Genomic DNA, 10,279 nt, shown 5'->3' with positions numbered 1-10,279 from the left:
AAAAAAGTTGTAGATTAAAAAATAGTAATAGATTTAAGTACCAGAAAAAGAAAAAAAAGACTTGGACTGGCCTGACTTGTCACACATTGACTCCACAGACATAAATAAGTCTGGCAAGAGTCTGGTCAATTTAACATATCTCACACACGAACCCCTACAAGATGTCAGGGACCATTGTGACTAGTGCTGTGCTCAACTCTATCTAGCGCCCTGAGAAAGCCCCCCCGGGTACTCCCCTCCCAAAAATGAAATGTTAAAGGAAAAGCCTAAAATTATATCACACGATCCCGATTTCGCTATTCGTCATTGTCACCCCCACGTGACCTTAAACCCACCAATCACAAGCTAATGAAATACGAGAATCGTGGTAGGTGAATGAACATTAAGTTACGAATGTCTCCGAATCTTTTTTTTTTTCGTGCTGGTTTGCTAAGAGAGTAGAGAGAATTTAGTCCAAGAAGCCGCTGTATTGACGAAATAAATTCAATATTTGAGATTAAACCTATTCCTTTCCGGTTTAACTTAAAAAGTCCAACTTTCGTGTACTTGAACAGAAGGTCAATAATTCAAAATCTGTTCGGGGGGAAATGAAATGTGCGTGTTTGTCTAGGTAAGTGCACAGTATATTATTAAAATTCATTTGTTTTTACTACAATTATAATGTATATTGTTTTTATAACAATTATAATCTTTCGGCATATTTGCTATTTTTCGTTGTTGTAATATCTATTTATCTATCTATCTATCTATCTATCTATCTATCTATCTATCTATCTGTCTGTCTGTCTGTCTGTCTGTCTGTCTGTCTGTCTATCTACCTTTCTCATTCTCTTTCTCACTCTTTCTCTCTCTTTCTCTCTTTCTCTTTCTCTTTTTATCTTTCTTTTTTTCTCTCTTTCTCTCTCGCTATATATTCTTCTCTCTATAGTTACTGCTATTTTTTTTACTATGCAACTTTAACATACTCAGTACGCTTTGCTTCAGCCTATTCGCTGCTCTTACTACATGCTAATTGCGGTCTGGTTTACATGCTACTTTGACTTACACAGTGGCGAAGGGGAGGGGGCTAGCTGGAAGAAGGTGTCCATACTACCCTAAGGCGCTCAGCAAACAACTCAGCTAGAATTCAATTTCAAATTGAAAAAGGCTAGTCTCCAGCGGGATTTGAACCCGAAGCCCTAAATTATGTAGCCTAATGTTTTATGTCAACCCAACTTTATTTTAACTTATCTCCCCTCATGAGTACGAAGTGTCTTTTTTTTTGTTTTTTTATTTAATTTTATTTTTAGTTAATATTTTTTTTATTATTTCTTTCTTTTCTGTTTTTTTTTTAATTAGTATTATTCATTTGTTATATTGATCAAATTTGAAAATCGCACACATAAATAATAAAGTTTACATAAAAAGAAATGCTAAAAATAGTCTGTAACACTTTTTGTAGATGCTGGTCTTTAATTTATTGAAATTGACCAGCAAAAACAAATTTTAAAAAGTGGCCTACGTTAGTTCTTAACGATCCTAGGTAGCGTGCACAGTCTGACAACAGCACATGTAGTGTTTTGATAGTTCCCATTTCTTTGCTACGTCGCCTGTGACTTAAAGTTTGTACAATTGTTTATAGGAGGGGTTCTCAACCTGTGGGTCGCGACCCCTTGGGGGGGGGTCGTTTGACGATTTGCCAGGGGTCGCCTGAGACCATCGAAAATATGTGGACTGTTTTTGTCTATTCTTCTATTGCTGTATGTGTGTGCGGTTGGGGGGGGGGGGGTCGCGGCAGAGCTGGGGATTATAAAAAGGGGTCGCCGAGCTTAAAAGGTTGAGAACCGCTGGTTTATAGGGTCTTATTCACTTTTTTTCGTTCCCTTCAGATCTTCGCCATAATAGTTTTGAGAAAATGTCTTTTTTTTTAAAATCTAAACACGTTTTAAACTTAAGCAGAAAAAAAAAAACCTTACTGTCACTCTTTATTCTTTTCTCTCTTTCTATTTCCCTTTCTCTTACTCCATCTCCTTCGCTCATTCCCTCGTTCTTCTTTTCCCCTGTCTCGCTGTCTACTTTTCTCTCTGTCTGTAAGTGAATATTACCATCACCGTGGCTCTATTCACAGACGTTGGAATTGTTGTTCAACATTATTATGTTTTTGTTACACGAAGCAGCTTCCCACTGAGGTGTAGTTCATTTCTCTCCCACTCTCTCTCTCTCTCTCTTCCTCTCTCCAGTTGTCTCTCTATCCCTCCCCTATCTCTCTCTCTCCCTCCCTCTGCTTTAATTTCTAATTGTTTTGTATTTTCAGAATTGAGTTTTAGGTTATTATTTGTCAGTACCGGTACTAGTTTGTTTGACTTTTCACGTGTTTGTCGGTGGCAAGACAAATAGTAAGAAGCCTAAGCTATCAATAATTCGTGTCTTATCATATCTTATCTTATAAAATAGAGACGTTACTTCAAAAAAGAAGATGATTACGTCCTAAGCGTGTTCGTAGGTCAATCTAGTCATGCATGTTAATCAATGAGTAAAATTCTGCGAAGTCATTGTTTTTTCCTGGCTAGCTCAGGCAACCCATTCCATGCTCTAATAGCACTAGGGAAGAAGGAGTATTTGTACAAATTTGTCCTAGCATATGGTACGAGGAATGTGCCTTTATCTTTGTGTCTTTCTGAGCATGTTTTTAGATTTTTGTTTTTGTATTTGAAGATTATGGTTCAGTGTTTTATGTATAATTGCTACTTTACTTTTGAGTCTTCTGTCCTGAAGGTGTTCTAAATTTAGTGATTTTACTAAAGATGTTACTTTAGTCAAATGTGAATATTCGTTTGTTATGAATCTCCCTGCTCTATTTTATGTCTTAGCATTATACTTCGTCCGTGTGTTTGGTAAAGTATTAGTATCTGTATTGTACATATTGTAGAACATCTTTGAATCGACTTGTTAGTTTCAGGCCTTCTTCAGACGTGGAGATTATTAAGTCCAAGCCCAAACTTCCTGCAGAATGGCGGAAGAGAGGTGGGGTGGGGGGGAAGATGGCAGTGGGCAAGGTTTGAAACGGGACCGTCGAGAAGACAGCCCGAAGCGCATACCACACGATTAGGCAGCCATCCATTATTCACAACATTGTATTCAAAACTGAACAATGGTCATTGTTCAAGAGTTAATTTTTCAATACCGAACCCAATTAACAAACGAACATTCACCAAATACCTGACTCGGGAGTTGGAACCAGGAGACAAAACCCAGCATCCACAAAAAAAACAGGTTCCGGTCATTGTTGAGACATGGTTTGACAAGCAGCACGCCACTCTCGTCTGCTGTTCGGGTTCTTGATAATCATCGCTATCATATCACGTGACCAAGCCCGGGCTCTTACCTCTTCAACTGCTTCACCAAAATCTCCATCTATCCCCTTATCTCCGTCTTGGGGGGAAATAGAAAGTAGACTTTTTAATGACAAGCAAATCGCCGAAAAATGTTTTCCGGTAATTTTCGTTTTTATAAGGAACAGACGAACGCTTAGGAGAAGGGAACAAGTAATGAGGAGTGAAGGGTGGGGGAGGGTTTGTGAGGACGGGAGGTGAGTGAAATGTAATCCTACTGTAAAGGAAAGAAACAAAGAGAGAGCATGTAGAAACAAATTAACTCTCCCCTCCTCCCAGCGCCTACTTCTTGGAGAGTACTTGACAACGTCATAGACAAGAAGTTTCTATTTCAAGACTTGTCAGGCTGTGATGGTGAACTATAGCAGGAAGAGAATGAAAGACAGAGAGAGAGAGAGAGAGAAAGAGAGAGAGATAAACAGAAAGAGAAAGACCGACAGAAATAGAGAACGAGTGTCGTGCACAAAGATCGGCAGAAAGAGAAAGAGATTAGAAAAAAGAGTATAAAATATTAGCAGAGAAATAGAAAGAGAAAGACTGAAGACAGAGGCAGTGTATGTGAGGGAGAAAGAGAGAGGGAGAAAGAGAGAGGGAGAAAGAGAGAGGGAGTAAGAGAGAGATCGACAGACAGACAGAATAGAATAATTAAAAAGAGAGGACAAATATTTAAACAGATAAATAACAACATAATATTACTTCTTTGTTGTATATATATATATAAATTTAAGAAACTATGAGCAATTATTTGGGCCAATGCATTGATCATGTCTCTATGAGAAGCTGGTTTGGTGGTGCTGGTGTTTATTTAATTGTTTATTGCCTGAAACAAGTCGTAATGTCTGACCTGTGACGTGGCAACGAGCTATTGGTCTAAACTACCCACAGGTTGTGACGTCTTCAAGTCAGTGGTGAGGCCTTCTATGACGATTGGCCCTAGGTTCAAACCCAGCCCGCTGTCATCCCCCCTGCGGGAGGTTTGGACTAGGAAGTAAATTATCTTCAACTCTGAAGGAACATCCGAAACATGTCAAACAAACAAACAAACAAGGTTACTATTATTTCGATCTCTACGAGTTGTTGTTTTTTTTCATCTCTTAACTTTCAAAGTCACGCGCCACTAGTGCCAGATTTAGGACCGAAACCTTTTTGAACTATGGAGGCTTTTAAGTCCCTTTTTAAGTCCAGATATCATATGTCAGTGCTACATATTTCTAGGGGCCCTAGACTATAGCTTGTGTTGCACATAGGTTTTGTTACCGGTCTTTGACTTGTAGCATCAGACTGCAGGTGGACAACTAAACCGTTTTAGGTGAAATGTATCGTAACTAAAAAAAACTTCAAATAACTTCCTTTTGTGAAGAAATACCGTTAAGTTTGAATAAATCAATCAGTAACTGAGTTTAAAACAATAAGGTATATAAAAGGAAAAAAAAAACAATATAGGTATGTTATTTAACAGTTTCGTAAAATGTTCAGCAATACAAGATATTTACAAGACACTTAGGTATCCGGCTCCGGCCCCGGCCGAATATCAAATTTTACTATCCGGTCATATCCGGCCCCGGTCGGATATCAAAAAGTACTATCCGGTGCCCCCCTAGAAGAAACTAAATTTCACTTTATAACATACACAAAATCGAGTTGAAATGTGATAAAATCACTACAATAACAAAACATTTCAGTTTTACGTTCTGGGGGTCGTCTCCCCTAACTAAGACGACTTGACGACAGTGCCACCTATGTTGCATCATTCACAACCAATCGCTAACCTCTTCCCACCGTCACCATAGAAACACACCCACACACACACGCCATAAGAATAGTTAAATCCGATCCTTTTCGCTACGATGTGAGAGAAAACAGCATTTAATATTTCTGGTGTCTGAAGGTATGTTCTTTGAATGCCATTACGTAACGTCATGACTCGATGCCCTGGCAGCTTTCTGATGACTATATTATTCAGCTCATCAATTACTGATAACGATCTGTATATTTCATTAAGCCCAAGTAAATGAACTCTGACGCATAATTCATCAATACATTATAACTTACGGTTTTAATTAGTTTTAGTTTATAAAGCAAACTTTTTTATTTGCATTGTGATAACATGTAACTCATCTCAATTCAATTCATCGATCTATCATATTCCCTTCCATTTCTCAACATTCTTACTAGACAAGTTTATAAAATATTAACCAAGTCCATCAGTCAATATATCAACGTCAATCTACTTTGAGCTGGCATTGTGGTCGCTGAGGTCATTTAGTACTCACTACATGGAGGTCAGCCAGACAGTCATTAATACTTTATCACTTCACTGCATTTTTAAAAAGAAATCTATCTCGTAATGGCATTATATCAATATAGCTCCTTATTTGGAGACGAAGATTACAACAATCTCATTGATCATGAACTCGAAGATGGGTTTTGTACCAATTCATCCAACCGTACTTTTGGTCAGAATGTTTTTAAATATTTTATCTAAGGTACTATTTATATAAGACGTGATTTTATAGTTCAAAGGGTTAGGGTCTTGTAGTCAAAATAAAGCAATTTTTTTTACAAAGCTTATATCAACTCACTCTGTCTGTCTGTCTGGTACAAAGTTTGTACACGTTATTTCTATGACACCATATCTCAGATCAAACTAAAATTTTGCACACTTCTTTCTTTTACCTGACAACACAAGAATCAATAAAAATGTTAATCAATTAGCTAATTGACTATTGGTAATTAATTATTTTGTTTGGTAACTAACCCCCTGATCCATAACTTATTTATACAATTATACTTTGTATACGTTTTTTGTTGTTGTTGTTGTTTTTTTTGTTGTTGTTGTTTTGTTGTTGTTTTTGTTGTTGTTGTTTTGTTGTTGTTTTTGTAGTTGTTGTTTTGTTGTTGTTTTTGTTGTTGTTGTTGTTTTTTTGTTGTTGTTGTTTTGTTGTTGTTTTTGTTGTTGTTGTTTTGTTGTTGTTTTTGTAGTTGTTGTTTTTGTTGTTGTTTTTGTTGTTGTTGTTGTTGTTTTGTTGTTGTTGTTGTGTTGTTGTTGTTGTTGTTGTTTTGTTGTTTTGTTGTTGTTTTTTTTTTGTTGTTGTTGTTTTGTTGTTGTTGTTTTGTTGTTGTTTTTTGTAGTTGTTGTTTTGTTTTTGTTTTTGTTTTTGTTTTGTTGTTGTTTTTGTTTTTGTTTTTTTGTTGTTTTTTGTTGTTGTTGTTGTTGTTGTTGTTGTTTTGTTGTTGTTGTTTTGTTGATTTTTGTTGTTGTTGTTGTTGTTTTAAGTATTTTTCGTTTTTCTTGATCCTGTACTCTTCCTCTGGAACCATTATTTGGGGAGCAACCGTGGGCCCTAAGGTATAGCTTGTGTTGCCTATATGTAAATCCAGTACTGGTCACCGGTGAACTGGAATATTAATGTGGTATATTATATTTTATCTTATAAAAAACAGACGTTACTTCAAAAAAGAAGATGATTACGTCCTATGCGTGTCCCTAAGTCAATCTAGTCATGCATGTAAATGAATGACTTAAATGACTTTAGATTCTGCCAAGTCATTGGTTTTCCTGGCTGGCTCAGGCAACCCACTCCATGCTCTTATACAGGGGTTCTCAACCTGTGGATCGCGACCCCCTTGGGGGTCGATTGACCATTTGCCAGGGGTCGCCTAAGACCATCGAAAATATGGATTGGTATTGTCTATACTCTTCTATTGCTGTATGTGTGTGTGAGGGGGGGTGGTCGCGGCAGAGTAGGGGATTGCAAAAAGGGGTCGCCGAGCTTACAAGGTTGAGAACCGCTGCTCTAATAGCACTAGAGAAGAATGATCATTTGTATAAGTTTGTCCTAGCATATGGAACAAGAAATATGTGCCTTTGTCTTTGTGTCTTTCTGAGTATTTATTGGATTTTGTATTTGAAGATTATGGTTCAGTGTTTTATGTATAATTGTTACTTTACTTTTAAATCTTCTATCCTGAAGGCTTTCTAAATTTAGTGAATATTCGTTAGTTATGATTCTCACGGCTCTATGCTCCCTTTCAGACAATGTATTGTTACTAAGAAAAAGAACCAGTCAATGGGGTCTTTAAAAAAAAAAAAGTATAAGTACACATTTTGAATGACATGCAAAATTTTTAGAGCCTCGTGACGTATTTAGAGCGTCTTCACATAAATACTGGCTCGTGACATAACGTCTGCATACTTTCCATTATAAATGGCAGCATCCATTTTGTTTTCCAGCATGTGATGCAGAACTATACTATTGTTTGTTTCTGGGGTGGGGGGGGGGTAAAGTACTAAAGATTTCCCATTCAGACCTTGCCTTCCATAGGCATCTGTTTCTTTGGCCAACTGTTAATGAGCAGGGTGTCATGTGGCCTGCACAACTTTACTTTCCCAAACTAAAGTCAAGTACCCATTAGAGTTGAGTGGACTCGGGGGCGCGCTAAAAATCCCGAAATTCAAAAGACCAGACTTCACCGAGATTTGAACCCAGAGCTCCAGGTACGAACGCCAAGCGATTAATCCAGAAGCCGAATGTCGTAGTGTTTGACGTCCGTACAGTATGTCGTCATGTTTGACGTCCATACTGAATGTCGTCGTGTTTGGCGTCCTTACAGAATGTTGTCATGTTTGACGTCAATACTGAATGCCGTCATGTTTGACGTCCATACTGAATGTCGTCGTGTTTGACGTCCGTACAGAATGTCGTCGTGTTTGGCGTCCTTACAGAATGTCGTCATGTTTGACGTCAATACTGAATGCCGTCATGTTTGACGTCCATACTGAATGTCGTCGTGTTTGACGTCTGTACAGAATGTCGTCGTGTTTGACGTCTGTACAGAATGTCGTCGTGTTTGACGTCTGTACAGAATGTCGTAGTGTTTGACGTCTGTACAGAATGTCGTCGTGTTTGACGTCTGTACAGAATGTCGTCGTGTTTGACGTCCATACTGAATGTCGTCGTGTTTGACGTCTGTACAGAATGTCGTCGTGTTTGACGTCTGTAGAGTATGTCGTCGTGTTTGACGTTCGTACAGAATGTCGTCGTGTTTGACGTCCGTAGAGTATGTCTGTTGAACGCATTATAAATATTCGTATTGTTACTTTATGAAATATTTATATGTTACATTAGATCAACACAAGTGTGAACGGTCTTGGTGTTTGTAAGCTTGATAATATGTGTGCACTATATTCAATGGCATACCTGTGACACTAATCTAGGGTGGATAGGGTTCAAGTCTTTCAAGCTGTGCGTACGGGAGGGATGGAACTAATGGAAACATTAGATGGACATCTCCCGCAGAGCTTTTATAGTTCAGTTCGGGGGGGGGGGGTAAGAGGAGGAACAGGTTGGACTGAAAGAAAGCACTCCGGTGTCCAGCTACGCTTTCCAGCGGTCATTGTCTTAAGTCGTGTAACTGTAGACTAACACCTGACCAACAGAAACAAATCCTGACAATGAAAACTGGGGTGGCGCTTGGGGGGAAAGGAGGTCGGGCGTATTCGCTGGAGATAGTATTGAATTTTCAGTTCGCCCGTCGCCCCCTCCCCGTCTCTTTTACGAACTGGAAAGTTTTTGACGTTTTAACTACTCACGCGGCGTCTTCCTCCGGACTTGATCCGAAATTTGATTCCGAGCAATTTGTACTGAGCCGAAACACCTACAGAGACATTTTTTTTTCTACCAGTCATCGGAACAATGGCTGACAAGGAGGAGGAAGCCGAGGGGGGGATGGTTCGCCGCTTGTCACCTCCTGAGGAGGACGCCGAAGAACAATCGCTGCATTGTCTCGCTATTAAACGGGCTCTATCCAGCGAGGGCCATCCAGCATCCAATCCTCAGAATTCAATATAAACGTCAAGTAATAAGATCGCCCGTACACTGTGTCCGTAGTTGAAAAGTTTGTCTACAGGTTTAAAACTAAGGGAAATCTAAGAAAAAAAAGAAAAGAATCCTATTGTTTAAACAAAGCTTATCTAAAGGGGAAGAACCCCCGCTCTTAAATTTATATCTATCAATAATGTAGAAGTTATTTTCCTTAATCGATATCAAACAATATAATTACCAACAAAATAATTGAACAGTTGTATTTTTTTTTAAATTTATTCATGTTGTTTTAGGTACAAAAGATAATTGTTTAAAGTCATTGGTTAATATGCATGACTAAATGCATGACGCGTATTACGTAATCATCTTCTTTTTGGAAGTAACGTCTGTATTATATAAGATAGGATAAAGTATCAACTTGATCGGTGAATACGTGAGGGAGAAACAGCCTTAACCCTTAAAACGCGTGTGGTTGGTTTAGCCTCTAAACATCAGAATTGTAATTCCATTTTGTATGCCCTTATTGTAAAACAGCTCAGCACTTTAAGGGTTAACAATTATTTAAGGGGACTAAACCAAAACAAACTTAAACGTATTAACAAATACTAAAGGATTAGTTTCCCTTGTTGTGGTCAAACGAAATAATTATTTACCAGTAATTAATTAGGTATTTGGTTCCTTATTTTTTTTTTTTATTGATTCATGTCTTGTCTATGCCAATAGATAATAGTTGGAAGTTTCAACTTCATCGGAGAATACGACTGGGAGAAATAACGTGTACACACTTTTTACCAGACACAGAGTGAGTTGATATAAGCTTTGGGAAAAAAAGATGTTAAGAGGGTGCTGAGTGAAAGGCACATTTTTATTCAAAATCATTTTCACCTTTTTAATATCAGTGTAGTGATATTCAAATAACAAATTTCTATAATGTTCCATTAATTAATAGGAGATCACCACATCATGTATTTATGAACGAATAAAATATATATTTTTTTAATTTAAAAAAAACAAACAAACCGTAAACTGATCACATTATAGTTGTCTAAACACAACATTAACATTGGCGGCTTAGTAATACAT

At 37.8% G+C, this 10,279-nt stretch overlaps 1 protein-coding gene across 1 annotated transcript in view; it reads left to right on the top strand.

The window, feature by feature from the left end:
* The first annotated feature begins 418 nt into the window (after positions 1 to 418).
* The window catches only part of LOC129929004 (paired box protein Pax-6-like), a 56,004-nt gene continuing 46,143 nt past the window's right edge, over positions 419 to 10,279 (top strand). The window contains exon 1 of the mRNA XM_056045697.1: positions 419 to 610. The gene's annotated coding sequence lies outside the window, so the exon portion shown is untranslated. The remainder of the gene's footprint in view (positions 611 to 10,279) is intronic.

The sequence above is a fragment of the Biomphalaria glabrata genome, chromosome 11, assembly GCF_947242115.1.
Source record: "Biomphalaria glabrata chromosome 11, xgBioGlab47.1, whole genome shotgun sequence".
Classification (NCBI taxonomy): domain Eukaryota; kingdom Metazoa; phylum Mollusca; class Gastropoda; family Planorbidae; genus Biomphalaria; species Biomphalaria glabrata.
This window is presented reverse-complemented; position numbering and strand designations above follow the sequence as displayed.